The sequence below is a fragment of the Prinia subflava genome, chromosome 1, assembly GCF_021018805.1.
Source record: "Prinia subflava isolate CZ2003 ecotype Zambia chromosome 1, Cam_Psub_1.2, whole genome shotgun sequence".
Classification (NCBI taxonomy): Eukaryota; Metazoa; Chordata; class Aves; order Passeriformes; family Cisticolidae; genus Prinia; species Prinia subflava.
In genome coordinates this window covers 106266130-106289693 of record NC_086247.1, presented here as the reverse complement: position 1 = coordinate 106289693, position 23564 = coordinate 106266130, and the positions used below count along the sequence as shown (strand labels likewise).

The following is a 23564-nucleotide window of genomic DNA, read 5'->3' as shown; positions in this document are numbered from 1 at the left end:
ATACTTTAAACCAAATCAGCAAGGGATTTTCCCACGCCAAACAAAAACATCACCATTATTTTTACTTAAGCTGAGACTGAAAGAGCACACAGAACATGCTGTAAGGACCAAGCCTGAAACTCCATTGCCATTTTCTTTACATATAAAGTCTTTTTTCCTTATTTTAAGCATCCCCAAGGCACACACAAATGCCTGCGGAGCTAGTCAAAATGAAAATACCGTGAAACAGCCAAGCAAGCAACTACTGCTTGTCTTTTTATCACATTCTTCCTTTTACTCAGGCTTTCATCATTTAATACAAGTGACTTTGCCAAACACCATGTGCTTTGGTTTTAGAGCACTGAAAGGTTAAGCTGTTCTCTACTCAGAAATAATCTGTCATCTGTTTCATTGGTTCAGCCATTCCTGGCAACTGCCTTACTTTCAGCACACCCATGCCAGGAAGAGACCCCTGTCCTGTCATAGTTTCCTCTTTCTGGACCCAGATAATCTCTGTAGTTTTACACAATGGGATTAATGCCTGGCTGCTGGCTACCCTATTCTCCTGCCTTTGCTTTTAATAATTTGGTCACTGAAGTGGAAATACAGATGTTAAAAGAGACAGGCACATGACAGAAAACACTCGCCTCTTGCTTTGAAGATGCGTAACGTGACAACAAGATGTAAAATCCCACAGCTACAAAGGATGCCAATTTTCTCAGGAACCGTTTCATCTCTAACCAGATCAAACTGAACTACTGCCAGTAAATTGAGGGGGTGCCTATGTGAACAGCTCCTTTCCTAAATCTGTTACTATTTCCCCTGGTTCGTTAACCAACCTTATCTAAGAAAGAAGAATCCCATCTTAAAAGGAAGACAGCAGCAAGGTAGCTTTGCATGCCACCAGCCAAGTTAGATATACTATTTATTGCTGCTTTTGGTCAGGAGAAACTTAGCCATGCCAAAGGCTGGCAGTTTCCTCTAGCAGCTAAGAAGTAAAGAGTCTTGTTGGGCACATTTTCCTTTTGAGCTGCCACACACACCCTGACGTATCCAGCACAGCTATTAGGCTGTGTGTGAGAAGGAAGGACTCTGCTGGCTAACTGCGGCCCTATAAATTTCCAAGTTTCCAAGAATATATTACATTTCTATACAGATGACAAAGACAGTAATGATACCCCTGAAAGGTAATTTTCAAGCACTTTTAGATTAAATGCCAACTAAGGCATGATTTGACCTTGAGCCGCTTTCAGATTTTTTAATTATTGACTTCCAATACGTGCATTAAAAGTCACTGGAGACAGAAAGCATTTGTATTTAAGATCCTATTTTTGCTTTTGCGTGACTTCAAAGCGATGACAGTTTTAAGACCCACTAGAGTAAGCGTGGATTAGACTTTAATGTGCTTTCTTTGCTTTTAGTACATGAAATTTTCACATGATCAACTCTTAGAAAGAATAGCAACTGTCAGGAGTTTTACCATGTCCTTTTTAACAAGGATGAAGAGGAGAAATATTTGTTTATTTTTCAAAAGGACATTCGCTCATAGGAGAAATCTAAGCATAATACATTTAGCCTAGGCTGTACAACTAATCTCTCTCACCTTTGACTTTTTTTCTCCTTTTCTTTTCTGGCAGTGTTTTATTTCCTTTTACATGACCCATTCTTTAAGTCATATTCCACTTCCTCGAAGAGATTACATTCACACACATGCCAACCATTTTTTCCAGGTGGAGATTTTGTACCAACTGCTGAACTTTCATCTCAGCCAAAGTACATCCCAACTGAGATGCAACAGACACATTTCAACCCTCACCTATGTCTCTCTGCACTTTTCAGGCTGTTAAAGCATGGGGAAGCAAGACCTTCACTGCCAATTTGGAAAATCCCGAAGTGCACAGTGATATTTCATTCTTCCTGTATTTTTTTTAATGTCAGATTGAAACAACTGATGCTCTGCAGAAGCCAAGTACAGTAGCTTTTGGGAAGGTTAAAAGTTCAAAAAAAAACCTGGTTTCTTCATTTAGCAGGCTCTTTCAACAATACTGATAAAGAGACACGGAAGGGAGAGCAGTTGTTCTGGTATGGCAGCAGGGGGGATGAGAGGATGGGTCTAAAATTTTTAATTCTCTTATTTATGACACTCTCTCTTCCACCAGGTTCTGACCTTGCCCTCTTCAGGGGATACTGTCCCAAATACTAACAATCAGCAGTGAGAAAAAGCTAGAAGAAACATACATTTCCTGCTGTCTTCCTCAACACTCACAGAGCAAACAGTCCCCAAAGCACACTTCACCCTGCAGCCTTTGGGAAATCATGTCTCAGATACACAAGATGTAACCATGCAAATTATAGCTCTTTCTCAAGCTTGCAGGCTCACTACGCCTTCTTTCAAAATCCCCTTCCTGCTAACACATATAAATCAAGCAAGCAAACTCACTCCATGAAATCAAAACTTCACATGGCCACAAAAGGCTCATTTTTTTGTTTTGTTTTGTTGTTTGTTTTTTTTTAATATCAACTTTGCACATGAGTATAAGCACCAAAAGTAATGCACCAAGTATTATCATGCATTGGTTTTTCTAATCAAAATACATGGTAACCACAAAAGGAAATGCTTCCAGACCAGTAATGAAGGGACTGATTCATATGCCCCAGAGAACAAGTGCTGAACAATGTACACTCAGTAAGGTTTCAGCTTTATCTCTTATTAAAATAAAACCACGTGTCTGATCTTTAACCCACTTTGATTTACTAATGTTTTTGCTTTTCAAGATTATGAAAGTAAGTATGAACAGAGGAGTTAGAAGAAAACAATCCATCACAAAACCCTTATACATCAAATGTTAGAATTGTCATCTATCTTACTTCCTCTCGCAAAAATGTGGATTTACAGATTTGAGGGACTATATGGGAATTTTGAAAGTCACAAAAGTAGGCTGAAGCAAACAGTAAAATACTACATCTGAAATGTAACACAGCCTCAGCTACTGTACATAAACATCAATTGGTCATCTGTCAACCAAATAAAATGCCACATGCCTTTGAAAAACATTAAAATATCAGCAAGAAAAAAGGAAGAATCCTTCAAAAAGGCCAGAGATTTATCAATTCCAAGTTTTGCATAAATAAATTCTCAAATCCAAGGAACAACTGGATTTACATGTCAATATCTTATGTTTCAGACACTTCAGCAAGCAGTGTTCTCTAGAATGCAAATCTGGATTAAAGTCACAATGCAGAACAAGGTTTTATCCTTTTGGTTGTGCCCCATTGCAGAAGATATTTGTTCTAAATTTTAAAGTGTGTCACATTTTCCATGGGGCATTCAGGAAACTCCTAGCACAAAAACAATGAACAGGATGTTGCAGGTCAGGATAGAGCTACACTCACTGGATGAGAACATTTGAGGAAGGGGAGGGGGACGCTTTGCACAGTCTTTTATTACTCAGCATCTTCTTGGTTCCAGCCCTATACAGGATTTGGTTTTCTGGGACAAGCACAGTTTGCATGCAGATCTTGCCTGGCCATAGCTATCTCTTGGTTTTATAAGAATTCAATGCCCCAAATAACTTTATAGGACACAAAACTACGAAACAGCTGTGACAGCTTCAGCCACTTCACCCCAGTTGATCTTCTTGCTCTTGGACCATCTGTGAATGTATCATAAGCATGTGTGACAGCCAACCTGAACACAGGACAGGCCTGTAAATTTGGGGTTGTTTTTAACATTCCTGCTCATAAAACTATCACTGCTCAGTATTATTCTTGTAAGTTAAATAAGATCTGTTACTACATTGCAACTATCCTGTGCCTGGAAATACCTGGAGCATTAATATTCCCACAGCAATAGGGCAGCTACACAGAGCAATACCTGTATGCTGAAGTTTCCTGTGCCCACAAGAGTTCATGAGCTGGTGCTCTACCTCCTCGCTGGATCTTTCCCCTGTAGGAAGGCCTCTGCACAGTACTTCAGTTGGATCAAAGTTTATGCAACTTCCAGAAACACCTCCTGATAAACCCTGTGCTCCCAACTCGTGTTGGAGAATGTGTAAAAACATATGCTGTGAGACCATGCATGAGATCATAGCTCTCATCCTTCCCCAAGCCATGCTGGCTGTAAGGTGAAGGAATCACTGAGAACTCTAGTTCTTTAAGAACTGCTAAAGATTCAAAATCCAGTGGCATTTCTTGAAGACCAGTAAGCGCTGCACTTGCTTTAGTGAAGTTGTCACCTTTGTTTCACAACAATGAAGTCCCAAAAAGCTTTTTGCAGCAGCAGCAGCAAGGATTTTTAGATCCCTATTTCAGCTCTGGTTTTATTCATCAGACTTTCCACATGGTAATCCTAGAAAAGCAATTCTAATGCAATACTTTCAGCATCAAATTGAGATGCCTAATTTGTGGCTACAGCTGTGGCCTGTTATCTGTACTTCATCACTCCAGTGCAGCACAACACAAACTCCGTAATTCCTCAAGCTTCGACGTGCCTCTACACCACAACAGCAATTAATTTGCTTCTTCCAGCCTCTGCCATTAAAACGAAACTGCAACATACCACAATCTGAAAATAAAACAAATTCAGTCCCAGCCTTACCCAATCTCTCTGTCATTTAAAGAAAACCCCTGCAACTTCAGCATTTAAGAAGTTGGACTTTTGTCAGAATTTTTTTTTATTCATATGCTTATTTTTAAAGGTTACTTATAAATCTGACACAGTAAGTTCACATTAGCACCTAAACTACAATATTAGCTAAACTTTTTACAGGGACTTGGCAAAAAAAAATCTTGCCTCATCAAAACAAAAATAAAACTTGGTGAAATGTTTTCATATTGAACTAAAAAACAAACAAAAAAGAAGAAATTAATTAAAAATCCAACTAAATTTCCACCCAACAAATACTGCACCACAAATAATTTGAAATTAAAACAGTTTCAAAGACAATTCAGGATAAAAACAAAAATCGCCCTATAGATCACCCTATCTGTGAATGGGGTTTTATTTGATAATGCTATCATTAGGTAAGCTAGAGTCATTAAAGCCCTTTCCCAATAACACAGTAATTGGCTTTTTATATCAAGAAAAAAGGTTTTCTTCCTTTTATTTACAAAGAAAACTTCAACAGTAAAATAATTTGCATCAGATGGAATAACACTTCCTTGTTATATCATAAACACAAACCTCACTTCAAACTAAAGGTTATTTTAGACTGGAAATTTGTAAGTTTATAATCAAAAAGGAAATTCAAATTAAAGCCACTGTGATTTTATTTGAACTTTTATTTACCAAGTTTACACAGCTCCATTCTATCCTTTTGGAAGCAAGTATAGCTCATATTAGTTCTGTTATGTTCCCTACTGGAGCATAGGGTAAAATCACTTGGATATTCCCCTTGCAGTAAGACTAGCAAATCAGTCAGGAGTCTAAGAAGAAACACACCCCTTCCAAAATAAAACGGCATTTAATAAAGTAATTAAACATGCTGTGCACATGTCACAGCTATACCTCTCAAGAAGGTCCATGATTTGACAGTGACCTTGGAATACAAGCTGTGCATTAGGAAAGAGCCCAAATATGGCAGACATCCCCTCATAACAGACACACTGCACTGCGAAGCATTAAGGCATGCCTTCCCAATTAGCTGGATCTTTATGAGTTTTTCTGAGGCTCAACCAAATAGTAAATGTAGCTGCAGCAACACTCAAAATTGTAATTTTACGTTTTTCTAAATGCCTGTTTCAAATCAATATTACCTTCTGTAACAGGTTTATTCTAAAGGCACTTAACCTTGAAGTTTGGTACCCCAGTATCTAAATATAAATCAAGAACTGCTTTTCTCAGTTGATATTCATTGTCTTCACTACTAAGTGTCTTCACTACTAATTCCTGCTTTTAAAAAAAAGATAGATATTGTTTCATTAATTAGTTTTAGATGGTAATTTTAAATGAACTATTGCTAAATGCACACAGTTGCACCAGCACAAACTCACATGGGTAACAAGAAAAAAATTTATCAGTGGAGACTTAAAAAAAAGAAATAAAAAACAAACACAAAAAATCCCTCACACCCCCACCCTACCATCAGCCTTCTAGAAACAAGTCTTAGATCATAACTTTAATACATAACAAAAGATGAGATTGAGAGACAGTAACTTTATTGCACATCATAAAATGTCTTCATGTTTTACAAACCATATGTTATTGACTCACTCCTTCCCATACACAACAGCCACCTTCTTTCTTTTAGTTTTCCATCACGCTCTTTGCTCTGCAGCTATCAGCTATGCTTTTCTGTCAGACTGATACAGACCTAAGCAAGTTCAAAGCATGTGTTCTCTAACTTGAATTTAGCTTTCAAGTCTGCTGCTTGCACTTCATGACATAAAACACTTTCTTGCAACTTAAATTGTTTACCTTCTACAGCTACAGCAATTAGACTAATGAGAGTTACTACCCCCCCCAAACAAACTTTTTTTAAGGTAGTCATTTAGCCTGACAGGCTTGCCAAGCTGGTGCAGAGGGCTTTAAACTAAAGCTGCTGGGGGAGGGGAAACTCAGTCCATCTCCCACAGCACACTTCTGGAAAAGCTGTCAGCCCGTGGCTTGGACAGGTGCACTCTTTGGTGGGTTAAGAACTGTCTGGATGGCCAGGCCAGAGAGTGGGGGGGAATGGTGCTGCATCCAGCTGGTGGCCAGTGGTGCCCCCAGGGATCTCTCTCTGTGGAGCCCAGTCCAGTTTAATATCATCATGGATGACCTGGATTGAGGGGATCAAGTCTATCAAATCTAGCAAATTTGAAAGTGACACCAAGCTGGGGGCAGGGAGAGTGTAGATCTGCTGGAGGGTAGGAGTGCTCTGCAGAGAAACCTGGAGAGGTTGGATAGATGGGCCAAACCCAACAACAGCAGGTTTAACAAGACCAAGACCAACAGGCATATCTCTCTACTTGACCACATCTTTCTGCACGCCATCCCTTCTGTCCAGCCTGTCAACCTCCCTACATAGCTTGGTGTCCTCAGCAAACTTGCTGTATACACTCAATCTCATGGTCCATATCACTGACAAAGGCGTTAAACAGTGCTGGTCCCATTAACGATCCCTGAGGAATGCCACTCATCACTGATCTCCACTAGGACACTGAGCTGTTGACCACAGCTCTCTGACTGTGATTTTGCACACAATTCATTATCCACAAGCTGGTCCATCAATCAAATCCATGTCTCTCCAGCTAGAGACAAGGATACTGTGCTGGACAGTGTCAAATGTCTGCACAAGTCCAGGCAGATTTGATGTCATTTGCTCTTCCCTTATCCACCAGTGCTGTAACCACTTTGTAGAGGGCCACCAAATTTGCCACACACAAATTACCCTTAGTGAAGCCATGCTGGCCCTCATCAATCAGCTCCTTACTTTCCATGTACCTTAGCACCCTTTCCAGGAAGATTTGCCCCATGATCTTGCAAGGCACAAAGGTGAGACTTACTAGCTGGTGCTTCCCAAGGTCTTCCTTATTTCCCTTTTTTCCCAAAGGGCAGGATCCTTAAGACTGGTTGGAGCAGGTCCAAAGGAGGGCCACAAAGATGATCAGAGGGATGAAACACCTCTCCTGCAGGCTGAGAGTTGGGTCGTATCACCCTGGAGAAGAGAAGGCTCTGTGAAGACCTTAGAGCAGCCTTCCAGTACCTAAACGGGGCCAACAAGAAAGATGGGGAAGGCATATTGTGACAAGACAAGGAGTAATGGCTTTAAACTGAAAGAGGGTAGGTCTAGAGTAGACATTAGGAAAAATATCTTTGAGTAGTGAGACACTGGACATGCTATGAGTGCCCCATCCCTAGCAGTGCTCAAGGCCAGCTTGGGTAGGGCTTTGAGCAGCCTGGTGTAGCGAAAGGTGTACCTGCCCATGGCAGGGGGATTGGAACTTGATGGTCCTTAAGGTTCTTTACAACCCCAACTATTCTCTAATTCATGAGCTCAAGCTTTTAGAATAGCATTAAGAGTGGATATTTGCAATAAAGCCATGGAAGCTGTTTCACTGGTAACTTCTAGTGACCCCAAAATCCTTCATGAGGATGTCCTGAAGCTTTCCCATTTACATATTATTGGCATATACTATTAGATATGTAAATATATATCCTTACCCAGGTACAAAAAAGTGTTGTGATTCCTCTATGGGCTTCTGTTCACTGCAGCAAGGGCCAATTTGCACAACATTCTAGTACTCTGCTCCCCTCCACAAAATTACTTATCCAAGATTGTACATGATATAAACTATGTAAGATGTGCAGCTCTGCGGCAGAGGTTCAAGGCAAGACTTCAGCCGAGGTGAAGACACATCTTGCTTTGATAGGTTATCTTTATTTTGACAAAATATGAATGGACCTCACACATCCTCAGGAATTCTGCCACATAGGAGGAGGAAAACATGAACTGCCAAGTATCATTTGCTCGTATAAAACTTTGCCACATGCCCATGGTACATTGCTGTTCTGCAGAACAAGGTGCAGACTTTCTGCATAAATTCTGCTGATAAGATCTTCACACCAAGGTCACACAGAAAGTCAATGTCAAGGCTTAAAGTAGAAAATGAATGCAAATTTCTTTGCTGTTGGTTTCCATGAGGGAAGGATTTCACCAGTTAACTCACAGATTTCAAGGCTAGTGCTACAGGCAGAAGAGCAGCTTCTTACACACAAAGCAAGGAGTGAAGAGAGGTGCAAAAGGAGACCAATGAACCACTGAAATGTGCAAAATCTTTATTTCTTAAAAATATTGCATAGATTCTGAAGATGACTAAGAATTTTATTCATGAAAAATCAACCGCAAATAACTCAAAAGAACATTCAGCGTGGGAGGTTCTTTTGCAAAAATTAAATAGCAATTGTGATGAAATAGTATCTTCTACCAAGTTACCAAAGAATTTACATTTTGCTCATACTCTTACCTAACTGTAGAACCAGGAGCCATAAGCAAGGGATAATAGCCAAATTGTTAGCTCAAGATGTAGCATTATTTCAAAAACGTGGGTGGGAGAGCAGGAAGCAAAAGCAAGGTTAATATTAAAAACAATCTTAGGGTAAGAATATTATTTCAGACCTATCCAACAGAGTTAACCTTCACTTCAGCTGCAGATCTGTACAGAGCTAATTTTAGCAATATTTCAAAAATGCTGGCTAAGTACAGAGCATGTTTGATCTACTTATATTCAAACTACCTATCAAACTACCTACTTATATTCAAGACTTACCTATACCCACAGCTGATGCCTTCTGGTTTAAAACCTTCAAAATGCTGTACTTCAAAAATGCTGCCAGAAGGTGACAAGAAAGGCTATTAGCACAAGCCAGTATTTGCTAAGTATATTTTTTGTATTCTTTCCTTCTCCCTCACCTGTGCTATATTCAGAGGAAATAGACTTCAGTAAGCAAAACCATAAGCTTCTGCCTTTAAGGTGCACCATCTAGAAGTTTTGTGAACATCAGCAGGTAAATAGTTCCAACTCCTCCAATTCTATCACTAGAATGTGTGTATTTTAAGGATCTTAATTTCCAAAACTGTTGATAACTTTTGGACTCAGTGATCCTTGTGGGTCCCTTTCAACTTATTCTGTGATTAAGTCTGTGATTACTTTGCCCAAATCCAAAAGAAAAAGAAGACTCAGCTATGTCCTGGTTTTTCCCTTTAAAAATGTACAAAATCAATTCAGCTGTTTAAAAGGTCATTAAAAAGCATTAAAACAATTCATTTGTTCAGTTGAAGAGATCAAACACTGACTAACTCCATGAGTTTAGGACAATGTGCTATTATGCTTCAAAGTCACATGTAGCACATATCAAATGAAACGTCAGAGAAGCAAGGCATTTAAATGCATATTTGACATACTTTTTGCATCTCAGTACACTTCACTTCTCAACAGGGCTGTGGGTGGGAGAGGAAAAGGTTGATTTCTTATGGATTTGAGTGTAAAAGCATCATTTGGCAATTTAGGTCATCAGATGTTACAAGTGTCCACTGCTAGATGCTGCCACGTACAGGAATAACACAAATACCAGAGATCACCATTCTGCATATTCAGAAGCAGCACTTACAATCACTATCTCCTCAGACAGCAGCATTATACAACCCTCATACTGTAATGCCAACATGAGTAATTCAGCATTAAGCTTCTGAGGCATTCATTCATATTTGTGCATAACAATATTTACTATTCTCAAGTACCCTATGTCACTGGACTTATAACCAGCCTCAAACAGTGAAAAAAAGCAGTATATTTTAAAAGGTCCAAGGCTGCTGCTGCTGCAATTTTGCAAATCAACTTTTATAACTTTAGCCCCTGGTCAGTCAGAGCAATGTTTCTGTCACATTTTGTCTCCATTTCTGTAAAGGATACAAAACCTCATGTTTAACATCTGTTGATTAAGGTGTCTTAGGCTCTACAAAAGACAGAGCAACATTTTATCTCACACAGAGATGCCAAGCCAGGTGCATCAAAAGCAGATGTAGATGCTTGAACTCTGTGTAACATTAAAACAACAGTTTGTTTGTGTCTGACATAATTTCACAGAAAAAATAACTATACTCATAGGTAAAGTTCCTGTAAATCATTCATTTTCCCCAACTCAGCCCTCACCTTTACTGTAATGAACAAAGCCAAACTTCAGATTTCCATCTGGATGTTAATCAAATACCACCACAGCCATTGTTTAGCATTTCTCATATGGAGAGCTCTTTGAGGATATAAAAATCATTACTGACAATTTGCAAATAAGGCATGTGAGAATTAGAAGAAGGGTAGAATCTGAAAGTGGAGAGACAAGGTTGGTCAGCCTCAGAATGTTAGTGCACAAGATATAAAAACGATGAATGGGCATTCATAGCTTTTTATATCTTGTACTCTAATACTGACTAATATTGACTTCTGCTGGCTAATATTGACTTCTGCTTGTTTGAACATTCCTCCAATTTGCTTACAAGAAAAAAATGAAAGTAAAATGCAGATAAACATTACTAAAAGCAGGTTAATAAGATTACATTAAACTTCACCAAGCATATGAGTAAAATTTAAATGCCTTTAATTTGATTTAATGTACTTAACTAAGGAAGTAAAGAAACTAAAACTAAAGCCACTTAAATTCTGCTTAATGTCCTTGTAAAGGAGTACTATGTAATTTAATCCACTTTCAAAGCATATCTTAGTCTGGATTAATTCTTCCAAGTGTTCCTATGTAGACAAACCCTCAGCATATGCTAAATGCATAGGTAGCTTTCTCAAAGAAGATAAACTATCTTGTACTTAGCATAAAAGATTGAGATTACTGATGAGTTGCTGGTGACCTATAAATTCCCTTATAACACACCAATACCTCACTTCTATACATTTAAGAAAATGAATTCAGATAAACTGAATATCAGATTCAATGTTTCCTATCTACTGGAAATCAAATATTTATTTTTGAGCTTGCAGCAAAAAAAACCAGATTCAAAGTCTCAACCAGACCTCTCAGTTTTACTGTCCCTTAAATCCAAAGGAAAGATTTCATATTGACATCTGATCTTTTATCTACTACTGTCAAGATCGATATTTGCTTACAGTTGGGATGATACATCTTGTTAAATTTGATTTCATGTAGCTTTCTCAACTTCAGACAAATAAAATGTGCCTCCCTCACCAAATTTGTGGTTTAATGATGTCAGCTTTGCAGAAGGTTTTTGGAGGGCATAAGAAGTGTGCTGACTCTTCTGTGGGCAAAGCTTCCTCATGTATATAGGAGTCCTATCTACAACCCTTCACCAAGACAACTGAGTTCTCTCTGTGTGAGAGGCAGACAGCAGCTTACAAACTTATTTGTGAAAGGCAGGAGGACTCTGGCTTGCAGCTCTGAACAGCTGGCAGTGCACAACTACAGCTGGACATGTACTAAAGTCATCTTCCCACAAGATCCACCACTCCACAGCAAAGCCACAGAAACTGTTCTGTAAGCCAGGTCCTTCATGCAGCTCACTGGAAAACACCCCACCTGAGGCGGGCCTCAAAAGAGCCAGCACCAGCAGCCACGGCTGAGGTAAGACCCAAAACTCAAGCAAAGAAGTTCTACCGGGCTGCATCTCAGGTCACCCAAACAGGAAAAGAGAAAACCGCCTTGCCCTATCCCAGGGGGAAAATGGGACAGTGGCCAAAGGTGGAGGAGAAGGCAAGAAGGCTCAGCTATTAAAAGTGGCAGGAACTAATGCACAGCAAGCTGGTATTTGAAATCTTGGTCTTGTTGTGAGAAATCTACATTCCCAATATGGTCAACTAATGAAAGTAAAACACTTATTTTAATAAGTTGTGGAAGCTCGTACAGAAGACTACAAAGCATGTTTCCACCAAGATTTTAGCTTAAGCTAGTTAAATTAAGAACCCACCCCTTTTCATAGTTAATTCAAGGATACAGATGAAACTAGAAATGCATCTCCTCCCACTCCTATCACCAACCCCCAGAGAAAAATATTTAAATAGCAGAGATTTGTAATCTAGAACAGAGAGCAGTATTCTCTGAAGTATCATCTAATTTAAATAAGTCTCTCTCATTAACTTAAAGGCATTCTAAACACTTCATCTATGCTTTGTTATTTTATGTCCTATTTCACGCTACATCTCCCCAGCATTAGTATATACATTTCTAGAGACACAAATGTGTAATCGTAGATTTATGGTGTTCAGTCAAATCATGTACTTGAAATAGTAAATTTATTCTTAATACCAGTAAAATATTCTGTAGCTATGTAGCTGCTTTTTTTTTTCTGCAGCTCCATTAACTGAGTACTCTACACTGTTTGCAAAGCCACATAATTCCTGAATAATTTTAACTGCATACATGCAAATAATCTCTTTCCTTCTAAATTCTTATGTGGGTCATTATTACAGAATTAAAAGCTTGACTACTCTTCATGCATTTATTCTCACAGTGCCTCTCTCAGACAGCAATACTAGACAGGATTACCTAATAAATCAAGAACAATAATACTGAATAAAGAACTAGTAGGTAATCGCTAGCTTTAGAAACATACAAAAAGAAGAGAATACAGGAGCAAAATCAGCATTCAAATGGATCCATGATAATTTAAATTTACTCAACTTTGAGAGCAAGAAACACAATTCAGGATCTTCTCCTGTGACATGAACCCAAACCTCAGTTGTTCTTGTGAGAATTACTTTGGGTTGGAAAGGTCAAAAAAATACAACTTCTCACCAAACATGCAAGCAATATAAATGTGACATGAAAAGCATTCATCCTATGCCTACCAAATGTACCTGGGAACAAAATCTGGCGTGAAACAAGGATAAGCATATGCAATGTTACTGAATATGTGCAAGACGATAACCCAGAGAAATGGATCCTTTTATTCCATCATGTGCCTGGAATAACTACTAAAACTGTGGTGAAACACAGCTGGATAACTCAGAGAGCTCATGGGGTGTATACAGTACAATATGGAGCAGATGCAACTAGGACTGTCCGCTGCACAAAATACAAAGTATTTGCAAATACTCATGGTTCACACCAACAGGTACAAGATGAATTACACTGCCATTGCAATAGCAAACTAGACTCTCTTTCCTGATGTGACTTCCTTGGTTAGGATTAAGCTTGGAGAATATTCACTCCCTGACCAAAAGAGATGGCATGTGAAACAGACTCCTCCAGAGTTAAAACGTATGTGGTGAGGAAATACAGAAAGTTCACATGGAATGAAGTAGCCATTAGCACAGGTGGCCTGACAAGGCACAGATGCCTCTTAAAGCTTTTGGCTGGATCTTCACCTAAAGATAGTTCTAAGCCCAAGTCACATTGTGATTTCACCTTTAATCTGTGAGATAAGTCCATCACCTTCAGAGGCTACACCAATAGAAGAAAACTCCTGTGGAGGACAAATGAGGTCAGCCCTCCACAGGCCAGCCAAGATGTGACCATGCTACACACCTGCCACACAGCTTGGGTGTAGCTGTAGTACCCTAAATTCCCAGTTCAGTGTGGACTGATGCTCCTCCCCACAGTCTTTTTAGAATAATTTTGCAAACACAGGCTCCAGCAGAAGGAAAAAAAAGTAGCCAGCAACAGCAAATTAATTAGAAAGCAGCAGAAATGCTTAGTAAATGCCTAGATTCAGAGCTATACAGAAGATTAGGGTAAGGAGATCAATCAGTTCCCCAGCAGCAACTATCTTGAAGGGCCAAAGTTTATCCATCCTGACCCAGCTGGCTTCACAGCTATAATGAACTGCGTAATATAAGGCGCCATCCAGGCACTATTGTAATGGTAACATATCTTGAATCTAAGTGGCACAATCAATTAGGAATAAATAAATAAATAGATAGATAAAAAAGCAAAAATCCAAAGACAAAAAACCCAACCAAAATACCCTCCCCAAAACTAGCATGACCACAAAAACCCCCATAGAAACATAAGAAAATCTACCTGTGAGGTACCTAATTCAAAGCATTTTTTTTCTAGTGCTAGATTGCACTGTGTAATTGCTGCTTTGCAAAGTGGATAAAAAATAGGGACAGGCAATATAAAAGACACTTCTACGGGATTTGTGGTTAAACAGGCTATTATGTGGATAAAAATTATTTGATTTGGTATTTATTAAGTACTTCTAAAGTGCTGAGTGCTATTCAAATTACAAAGAAAATTGCCTTTTGCTTTAAATGAGTGACAATCTGAATGACAAAAGGGAACAGACAAGATGCAGCAAGAAGCTAGTGACGAATGAAGAATATTTTGATCGTGTTTTGGATTTGATTGCTTCCTGTCAGCACCTCTGAGCTAGAGTTCTTGCTACAGATTTGCTGACAAGTAGGCAAGTGTGGTGGAACAGAATTTGGTAAGTCATTTCAAACATGGAAGTAGCACAGAGAAAGCCAAAGTCAAGATGAAACAAAACTCAACAAGCTTAGAATCACTATTAGTACAGTGAGGAGAAGCACGAAGGATGCCTTAAGTAGTCTGGAAAAAGTGTATGATGAAGATAGAAAACTGAAGGAATCCGATACTTAGAATATAAATTTAAGACAGAACTGCTGTAAGAAATCACAGCTGATGCAGCTGTAATGGTAGAAAGATAGACCAGAACAACCCTGCTTTCCAAAACTTTTAGAACAACCAACATGGCTATTCAGGAGACTCATCTGATGATGAAGCAATTCAGGATCAGCTGTTTAGTGTAATACAAACAGTTATGCAGTTAGGAAAACAAAAATCAATCATTTTTTATGGCAAACCTCTCAGCCTTGAGAGTATGTTCACTACTAGAGGTCCAACGTGTCACATTTCTTTATAAAGTTTGCGAGAGAACTAGCCAAGATTTCCTTTGGCAGTGTAAAAGCAGTGCTGTCACAGATGGGCTTCACACAAATGCGGTTTTGTTTTATTAATAAATGTCTTTTCCCCCTTACTCTGAAATCCTCCACCTATACCAGCTTTCTCCTTTTCTCATCACTTGCAAACATAAGAGAGAATAAGACATTGTTTGTTTGTTTTCTTTACTTGATAGGAGACTAGTTTTTCTTCAGTTTGGTGGTACTCCAAGTGAAAAGGACAGCAGATACACTCTTGGCAACTGTACAGGGTGGCCTTTTTTTGTTTGTTTTTCCATAAAACACTTCACTGTGCCAGCTTTCTGAGTAACCTCAGAAATAATTTGCTTTTTCTGACAGATGACAGTAGAGTGAAGTTAATAAAAAAATTAGACCCATATGAAAATGTGATTCATACAAAATGTCACAACCCCAAAGAATGAGGTGGTATATGACTACCAAAGAGGCCATCACTACACAGATTCACAGAATATTGGTTTGGAAGGGACCCACAAGGCTCATCAAGTCCAACTCTTAATTATACATAAGCCTTCAAATGAAAATTGCTTCCCAGACTTTTGCAAAGTTTTTTCCAGCTCTTCAGCACTTAACAGTTGCTGTAAAACTCTTCTAGCCACAGAAAAAACCCTTTTATAATGGAGCATAAAGGTCTAACATGAAGTTAAGTTGAACAGAATCATCCCCTCACAGCACTTCACCCACAAAGAGGTATCGCATGGTTCCACTGAAACCATATGAAAAATGAAGAGAGTTCCAAAAAAGTTCAGATTTCAGGCTTTTCTTTTTGCATTAAAAACAAAAAAATCCAAAAGGATGAAAGGAAGCACAAAAATGGTAGCAAAGCTGTTACTGCAGAATGCACAAACCACTGTTTCCTCCCAAGTCTGGCTACGGTACAAAAGGTTGGTAACGCGCACTCCCGTGGAACAGTTTGCACGAAGGACAGAAGGATTTGACAGCTACCCTGTTCAAACACCACTATAGCAAGGGGTTTAGGGCAGGCAGCAGAAGTGCTCTCAGCCAGTGTGCGTTAACAGATCCCGCTGCTAAAGGATTTTCATCCCAAGACCTTGCACGCGTGCACTCGAAGCGAGGAGCTGCTGCTGGCACCACCAACCACAACAAACATAAATGACAAACGGAGGTCACACCCAGAACCAGCAAACTTCAAGACACCACACACTACGCAGAAAAAAGTTTATAAACAAAACTTCCCCCTTCTCTCTCCCGTGTCGGTGGCTCCAGGTCCAGCTCTGGGGGATGAAAGAGATTACTGCAGAAAGCTGAAGAGATTGGCAGTGTGACAGGGCTAGGAATAGGAAACCTAACAGACACAGGAGACCTGCCTCAGTGACTGACTCCACTTCTGACCCACTTACAGAACGTGGCCAAAATGTTTCTTGGTGACACTGCTCCTCTCCCAGACTCTGTATGATCTGATTCCGTATGATCTTATCCAAATAGACCAATATCTCCAAGGCAGTGACTGCCTCTGGTTAATTTTGGTGAAAAACAGCCTATAGGCTTGAATAATATGTTTGTTAAATTACAAAAAAAAAAAAAACCACCCTTAAAGGGGAGTTGATTTGCTGATTTTACTTGGATTTGCCACGCCAAGAATAAAATCTTCTTTTCACTTAAATAATGAAGAATACCCACACAGTTAAACCTGTTAATATTATTTAAAAATATGTACAGCTGGAAGAGTGGCATGTTGCTCTCATTCACAAGTTTGCGACATCTTTACTGACGCCTACGATCTCCCCTATAGATCTATTTACAGAGGCATTTCTCCCAGGGGCCAAGTTTTTCATTCATGTCCTTTCTTCCCCCTTCTCTCCTGCTTTATCCCCTCCCTCTAGCAGAGCCCTTCAGTCACATCAGGCAAAACATTTGTGGTGTGACATGGGGAACTGATCCAAGCCTCTAGCAAGCAAAAAAATAAGCTGAATAAAACGAAAAAATTTATTTTTAGCCTGGAAGGGTTCCCAGACTGAATTTATTCCCCACCACAACAGGTGTATCAACACACCTGGGGAAGAAACTGAGCAAACCAAGCTTCAACTCTTGCTGACATAGCTACTGCTGACAAAGTCAAATGTATATATTAGTAGGATAAGAACATTTTTTAAATATTAATATTGGAGTGGGGGTTCTAACACTGGGGAAATCTTTAAACATCATAAAATGGACTTAATACATATTCCTTATGTTGTTCACAGTTTCCTTTGCCAGTTTGGCTAATTATACGATATTTAAGTTTAAACATATGTTGCCTCCCTTGCAGTGAATCCTCTCCTCCTACATGATACAGCAGTGAAGTCATCTTGCTGACTTCAAGTTGAATCCTGCACCCTCTTCAAGTAGGTGGGCATCTCTAGCTTATCTGGAAAGCAGTCCAGCCCCGGGAGCACAGCGATTCTCGTTGCAATAAGCCACCAAGAGCTTGACCACGACAAATATCCTGAAATACATCTTCCAGATGCTCTGTGTGTAAAAACTTCCGCCATCCTGAACATATGGTTCTTAAAACATGTAAGAGATGCTCAGGATGCATCTGCACTGGAGTGAAAGGTGAACCAGCAGACCTGAGTCTTTTTATCTCCCTCCTTCCTTACCATCACCAAATTACTTTAAGACTTTAGGTTTTCTTCTTAAAACCAAGACACATAGGATATAAGGAGATTCCAAATCTGAGGAAGTGGCAAAAGACTAAGCAAAATAATGTATTTAGAAGGGCAAAAATACTCGCAGCCCTTTACAAACTTCCATGTGCTGCAGACAGGAGAATCTCTTTCAGTTAGTGCCTTCCACATTACAACAGCCTTTAGTAAGCAGAGAAGCAGAGTACACCACAATAGCTGTGTTTCATTAGTGTAGCACAGCAGAGTATAGGATTTAAAGGGAATAGACAGCAGCTGAAAATAATTGCATTAAATTAACATTAACCCACAAACCCAGAAGAGGCATATAATATTTAGGACAGCTACAGAAGCGGTAACCCAGAATTAATGTCTGTAAAAGACGAACAATCCTGCTCTAACTGGGATTCGAAATCCCAAAGGAAGAAAGTTCACCTCAAATAGTGTTCCCTGAGGTGGGGGGAAAGGGGGGAAAGGAAAGCATGGCCTAGTTAGAAATATCAGTAGGTAGAAACACAAACTGTAAAATGATGTGGTTCCCAAAAGACTACTTTTTTATGGTTAATACACACATTCCCACACATTCCTTCTCAAAAAGGACTTAGAAAATAAATCTAATTTTAAGACCTGTAAATGAGATGGACATGTGAGAATTTAAACACTTAGGGCAGAAAAGATAAAACCTCAGAGACTAAAGCAAGAAAGGCAGCTGGGACTGGAGTGGACTAAAACACCGCCAAGAGTGACAGCTATATTTCAGTTGGTGACTGTACATTTCAACAGTCCATGAGTCTTGACACTAGAGGGGCTTAGAGTAGAAGAGTATCACCAAAAAAAAAAAATCGTTAATGAATCTAAAGTATTGGAATGGGGAGACACAAACTCAAGGGAGCAGGCTGTGTTCAAACTGAAGAGGAAATTTTTGCTAAAGATGGGAAGGGGAAGTAATTACTTTAAAAAATTGAGATACTGATTTACAGCACCTACTCATTTCATCTATGAGCAGAAGAAAGTCATGGCACTATTGGCCAGGAGGAAAAATAAGTCCCCCAGGTGCCTTCTCCCAGCACCAGCTAGAAAAGTCAGTCTGATCAGGCCCTTGGCTACTGCAGGTCAAAAAGAAGAACTAAGCTACCAACTGAGGCCTGAGGAAAGTTATAGCAGAACCTACTATCAGACCAGCTCTAAGACCTCATCTGGCGCCTTGAGAGCTCCTGACCATCTGAATTTACATGGCTCCTCCAACTGGAGATAAATTCTACCTCATAAGCAAGCCAGCATTTGGAAACAATTAATATCCTATTTTCATGAACCATCATGTCTTTCCCTTCTGCATCCCTGTAGAACTTAAAATGTTTATAGAAAGACAAAAACCAACCTGTGGACTTCACAGTTGCAGTAAAACTTAGCAACATGTGTTTGTGCTTTAGGATATTTTAAAGCTTCAAACAACTGCCTAGCAAACACAAAATTAATTTGTAATCCATCCTTACTGGGCAGTGAAAATTTCTTTTTAGATGAGCTCTTCATTACAGCAGGATTTTATAACTGTTCCTCTGTATTTGTCTACCATCTGCACAGCACTCTCCCATATGGACACACAGTACCTTTTTTGGTTTTGTTAGGTCTTCTTCATTAGCAATACTCTTTCATGAGCAGAACAGGATTGCCTAAAAGAGTCTAAAATACAGTGCTTCATCGGCATTTTGAAGTTTTTGATGTTTAAAGTGAGTGCTTACCAGTATTTTTATTTAAACACTTTGATCAAATTGCTAAAGCAGCCTGAATCTCACTTATCCTGAGGTTTCTACAACTACTCTGACAAGGAGGCTTTGTGTAAAGTCACACCCTGCAAGTTTCAGGGTAGAAGTCAAGTAAGTTAAGAGATGACAATCTAATTTCAGTAGAAGTTTTGGCTTTCAGGGCTTTCATTTCATTTTTCCTTTAAAAAAACACAAGATATTATTTTCTCATACATTTGTCTAACCAAAGAGAGCAAAGAGCCTCCATGTGAACAGCAGGGGTAAGGCAAACCCAATCAGAATTCCTGGTGCAGGTTTCTAGCTTTTTAATAAACTTCACCCCATAACCTTTCCCCTAGAATTTCAGCTCTGCCCAATTCCCTACTTTCAAAAACCTGCCTGAACTCTGCATCTTCGGGACCTCTATTGCTCTATGGACTTGGTTTGAATCAGCCAACAATTTAAAAGCAGGGTAGAAAAGGAGAAAAGAGACACAGAGCCTATACATGGAATCAACAGAATCTGTTGCTGTTTCTTGGGGTACCAAGCTAAAACTTCAGAGGGTGGCAGGAATGACCCAATTCTTTCAAGCAGCAGATCTGGTTGCTCTCCATACCTAATACAACACCTTGCTAGCAGAAACCCATGCTGAAGTTTTGTCTTAGCATGCTGGAAACACAAATTATACCCAAGGTTCTCTTTTATATGTGATTTCAGCTAATACTTCTATTTCATTGCACAAGATCTCCTTTCAGCCCTAGCAAAACAGACCATTTTTGATTAACCTTATCATCAAATAACTTTTCAAATAAATAACTGAAGTAAAAAACTCTATAACTGTTGCTATTCACACTTACACTTCCATCAGTTATTTGCATAGTCATTCCCACTCTGATTTAATCATTCCTTTCATGATTGTCTAAGTCTACACTGAAAATGAGAACAGTAAATCAAACTAAGCACTTGGCAGGCATGTACTGGTGAGATCACAGCAAGATCCTGGAATAGCACAGGCACTCTCATATGGAAAAGGCTTGTGGAGTTCCCATGCAGTTCAAGTAACCATCATCTGACTCAATGAGCAATACTGGGACGGACACAGCCCTCTGTGGAAACTGGCTGTTAACCGGGTGAACACCCAGGGAGGTGGCAGAACTGGCATCCAAAGCCTCACAACTAATGTGTCACATTATATGATTTAGCCATATTACTGCATTAATAAAACCAGCACAGATCAGAGCTTTTTAATCTAATCTCACGAAGCTCAGAGGTAAAATGCTAGAAGCAAGAATACAAAGTCCCCATTAAAAGGTAAGCCTGAATACACAGAGAGGGTTTCATTTCTCTGACTTCCAGTTCTCTGGCTAAATAAAATACAACTTTTCATGAGGTAGAAAAGCAAGGTACTGTTTAGAAAGGGTGTACTTGGCCCAAGGAGAATCACAAAGAATTGCTTAAAATCTGTTTGTGATTCATCACGGTTCGGTAACTTCTCATGAGTGCTAATGTGTTTCAGAGAGACAGAAAGGCTTGTGCAGGTGTGACAGAAACAATTAGTCAGTTATTAGTAAGTGCTGGCTTCACTGGCAGCCACGCTGCTGGAGCTCCACATTACCTGTAAGCCTGCCAGTAACTCTCCACATGCTGCTGATATTTAGAACTGTCAAACAGGCAGGACAACAAGTTATATCTGCAAACACTCATTTCTCTCCCCTCATTTTGCCTGCCTCCATGATAAAATTTGCAGTTAAAGTAAAATGCTACATGCTTCAGATAGTGTGGCTCCTCTTCAGGAGTAAACATAAGGAAAGAACATAAGTTTATCCTCAAGCCCATAAACTAATCTACACACTAACTCACTGCATTTCCTCTCCAAGATCATCTAAAAAGGTGCTTATTTCAGAAGTATACCTGCATGGATCTACCTATATGGAGCAGAACAGATAGCTTTGTTTAAATTTAAACTTCACCTTGCTTTAGTGTAAATACTCCCTCCACCAGTAGTTTTACAGCAAGCAATAAAACTTTATTCTCTTTTAGCACTCTAGAGATGCACTCATTTCCAAAGGCCTTGCAACAACATTTAGAGAAAATTTCAAAATGTGTTGCCTATTACCCTGATATCTGGCATCCTTTCCTAACGCAGAAGTCAGAACAGCATGGAGGACTATATAATTTAATTTCCTTTCAGTTTTTAAGAAAATATGCTAAGATCCCTTAATTACAAATGATGTTTAGCACTTAAAAGGTGACCCTCCAACTTAGGAAACAAACTCCAACATTTTCCGAGAGCAACAGTATAATCCAAGGAATCATGCTCCACCAGCAATCCAGAGATGTGTTTACAGCAGCAAAGAGCTGCCTGGCTTTGATTCTGTGCCTCACTACAGACCTGAGACACTCACAGCTCCAGCATAATGTTCATCCTCACTACCAGACAGACAGCACAATTTTTGTAGCACAGTGAATCTCTGAAATGAATAGCAAATAATTCACGAGTGGCTGGATTTATTAGCTATACAAAATTCTCAGGGTCAAAGGCCAGTGAAATGAGATGAAAACCATTAAGCCAGCAGACTTCAGGTTCTTTTGATAAAGAACACAGCCATATGCCTGTGTCCTTTATCCAACCACAGTTCCAATTAAATTTATAGTTTTCATCTGGTTTAGTGGCTAATTTCTTAATATTCACTACCACTGAAATAATAAGTACAAACCACTCTGTGCTGTTGTACTGCAGGTTTGCACACATGCATGTGTGTGCATGGATATAAAAGCCAAATATTTTGATTAAAATAATGCTTCCTGAGTGTAGATTACAACCTCTTGTTGTCTGAACAGCAAAAATCTTCATAGGAAGGCTTTCCAAGCTGTTCAGAAAGTAGCTCTGGTCAGAGGCATAGCTGCAGCTGCACAAGATGGGTGCTTCCCACCTGGCTGATCTGACTTATACATTTATTTTCTCCATCATCATTCATATCTGTACTGCAAAAAAGAATATGACCCATATCTGTCTTGCTTTGTGCTGAATTAACAGGAGCAAAAGTAAAGCTTACATTTAATTGTAATTTAATAGGAATCTTTCCTGTCTTCACACCCACCCACCCACCTTAAAGGACCCAGAATAATCTAGGATTGGCCTTAAAAGCTCAAGAGCTTCCTTACTCCCACTGCAGCCTTATGGTAGACAGCCCGTAATGCTGCCTGCTGAGGACTCAAACAGGCTCTGCAACAGCAGACAGGAAGGATGGAGAGAGAAGAAATAAAAGGAATGAGAAAGCCCAGTGACCATTCTGAAGCAGCAGCCAGTTTGTACGCTCCTGACCTGCAGGACAATCCAAGCTGCCACCTGGGCTTCACCACTCTACCCAGAGGAGGCAAAGGTTGTTTGCAAACTTGTCACAGTCCTGCCCTGCCACTAGCTAGTGATCCTGCATCCAGCTGAGCAATGTATTACATGAGAATCAGCATGTGCTAGAGCTGTGGAGGACTGAGGAATATTTACCTAATGAATGTGCCATTGTGTTCTACTCTTCAGTCAGTTATAAGTTATACAACGGCTCAGCATATTTCAGTTTCCATATGCCTGACAGACCAAGCTTGTGTCACTTTGTGTGAGGGAACGCCCCAAAATTATATATCACATAGATTTAAATTCCTAAACTGAAACACTGGAGATCACAAATTCCCTCTTTCAGGTTTGTCTTGCAAAAAAAGACAGGACCTAAATAAACTCAACAATACCTTCTCCTCCCCTTTTGGAGCCAGCTAATGCTTTCCCCTTCCACTTGTTTTATTTCTCTTTTCTCTTTTTTCGTTCAATCTCATTCTACCATTA

General features: G+C 39.5%; 1 protein-coding gene across 4 annotated transcripts in view; it reads right to left on the bottom strand.

The window, feature by feature from the left end:
- The window catches only part of ELMO1 (engulfment and cell motility 1), a 304523-nt gene that overhangs the window by 268678 nt on the left and 12281 nt on the right, over positions 1–23564 (bottom strand). For 2 of the 4 annotated variants that reach the window (XM_063406491.1, XM_063406498.1), the window contains exon 1: positions 7465–7616. The exons of the other annotated variants lie outside the window; for them this stretch is intronic. The gene's annotated coding sequence lies outside the window, so the exon portion shown is untranslated. Of the gene's footprint in view, positions 1–7464; positions 7617–23564 lie in introns of those variants that run through there. 4 annotated transcript variants of the gene reach the window in all.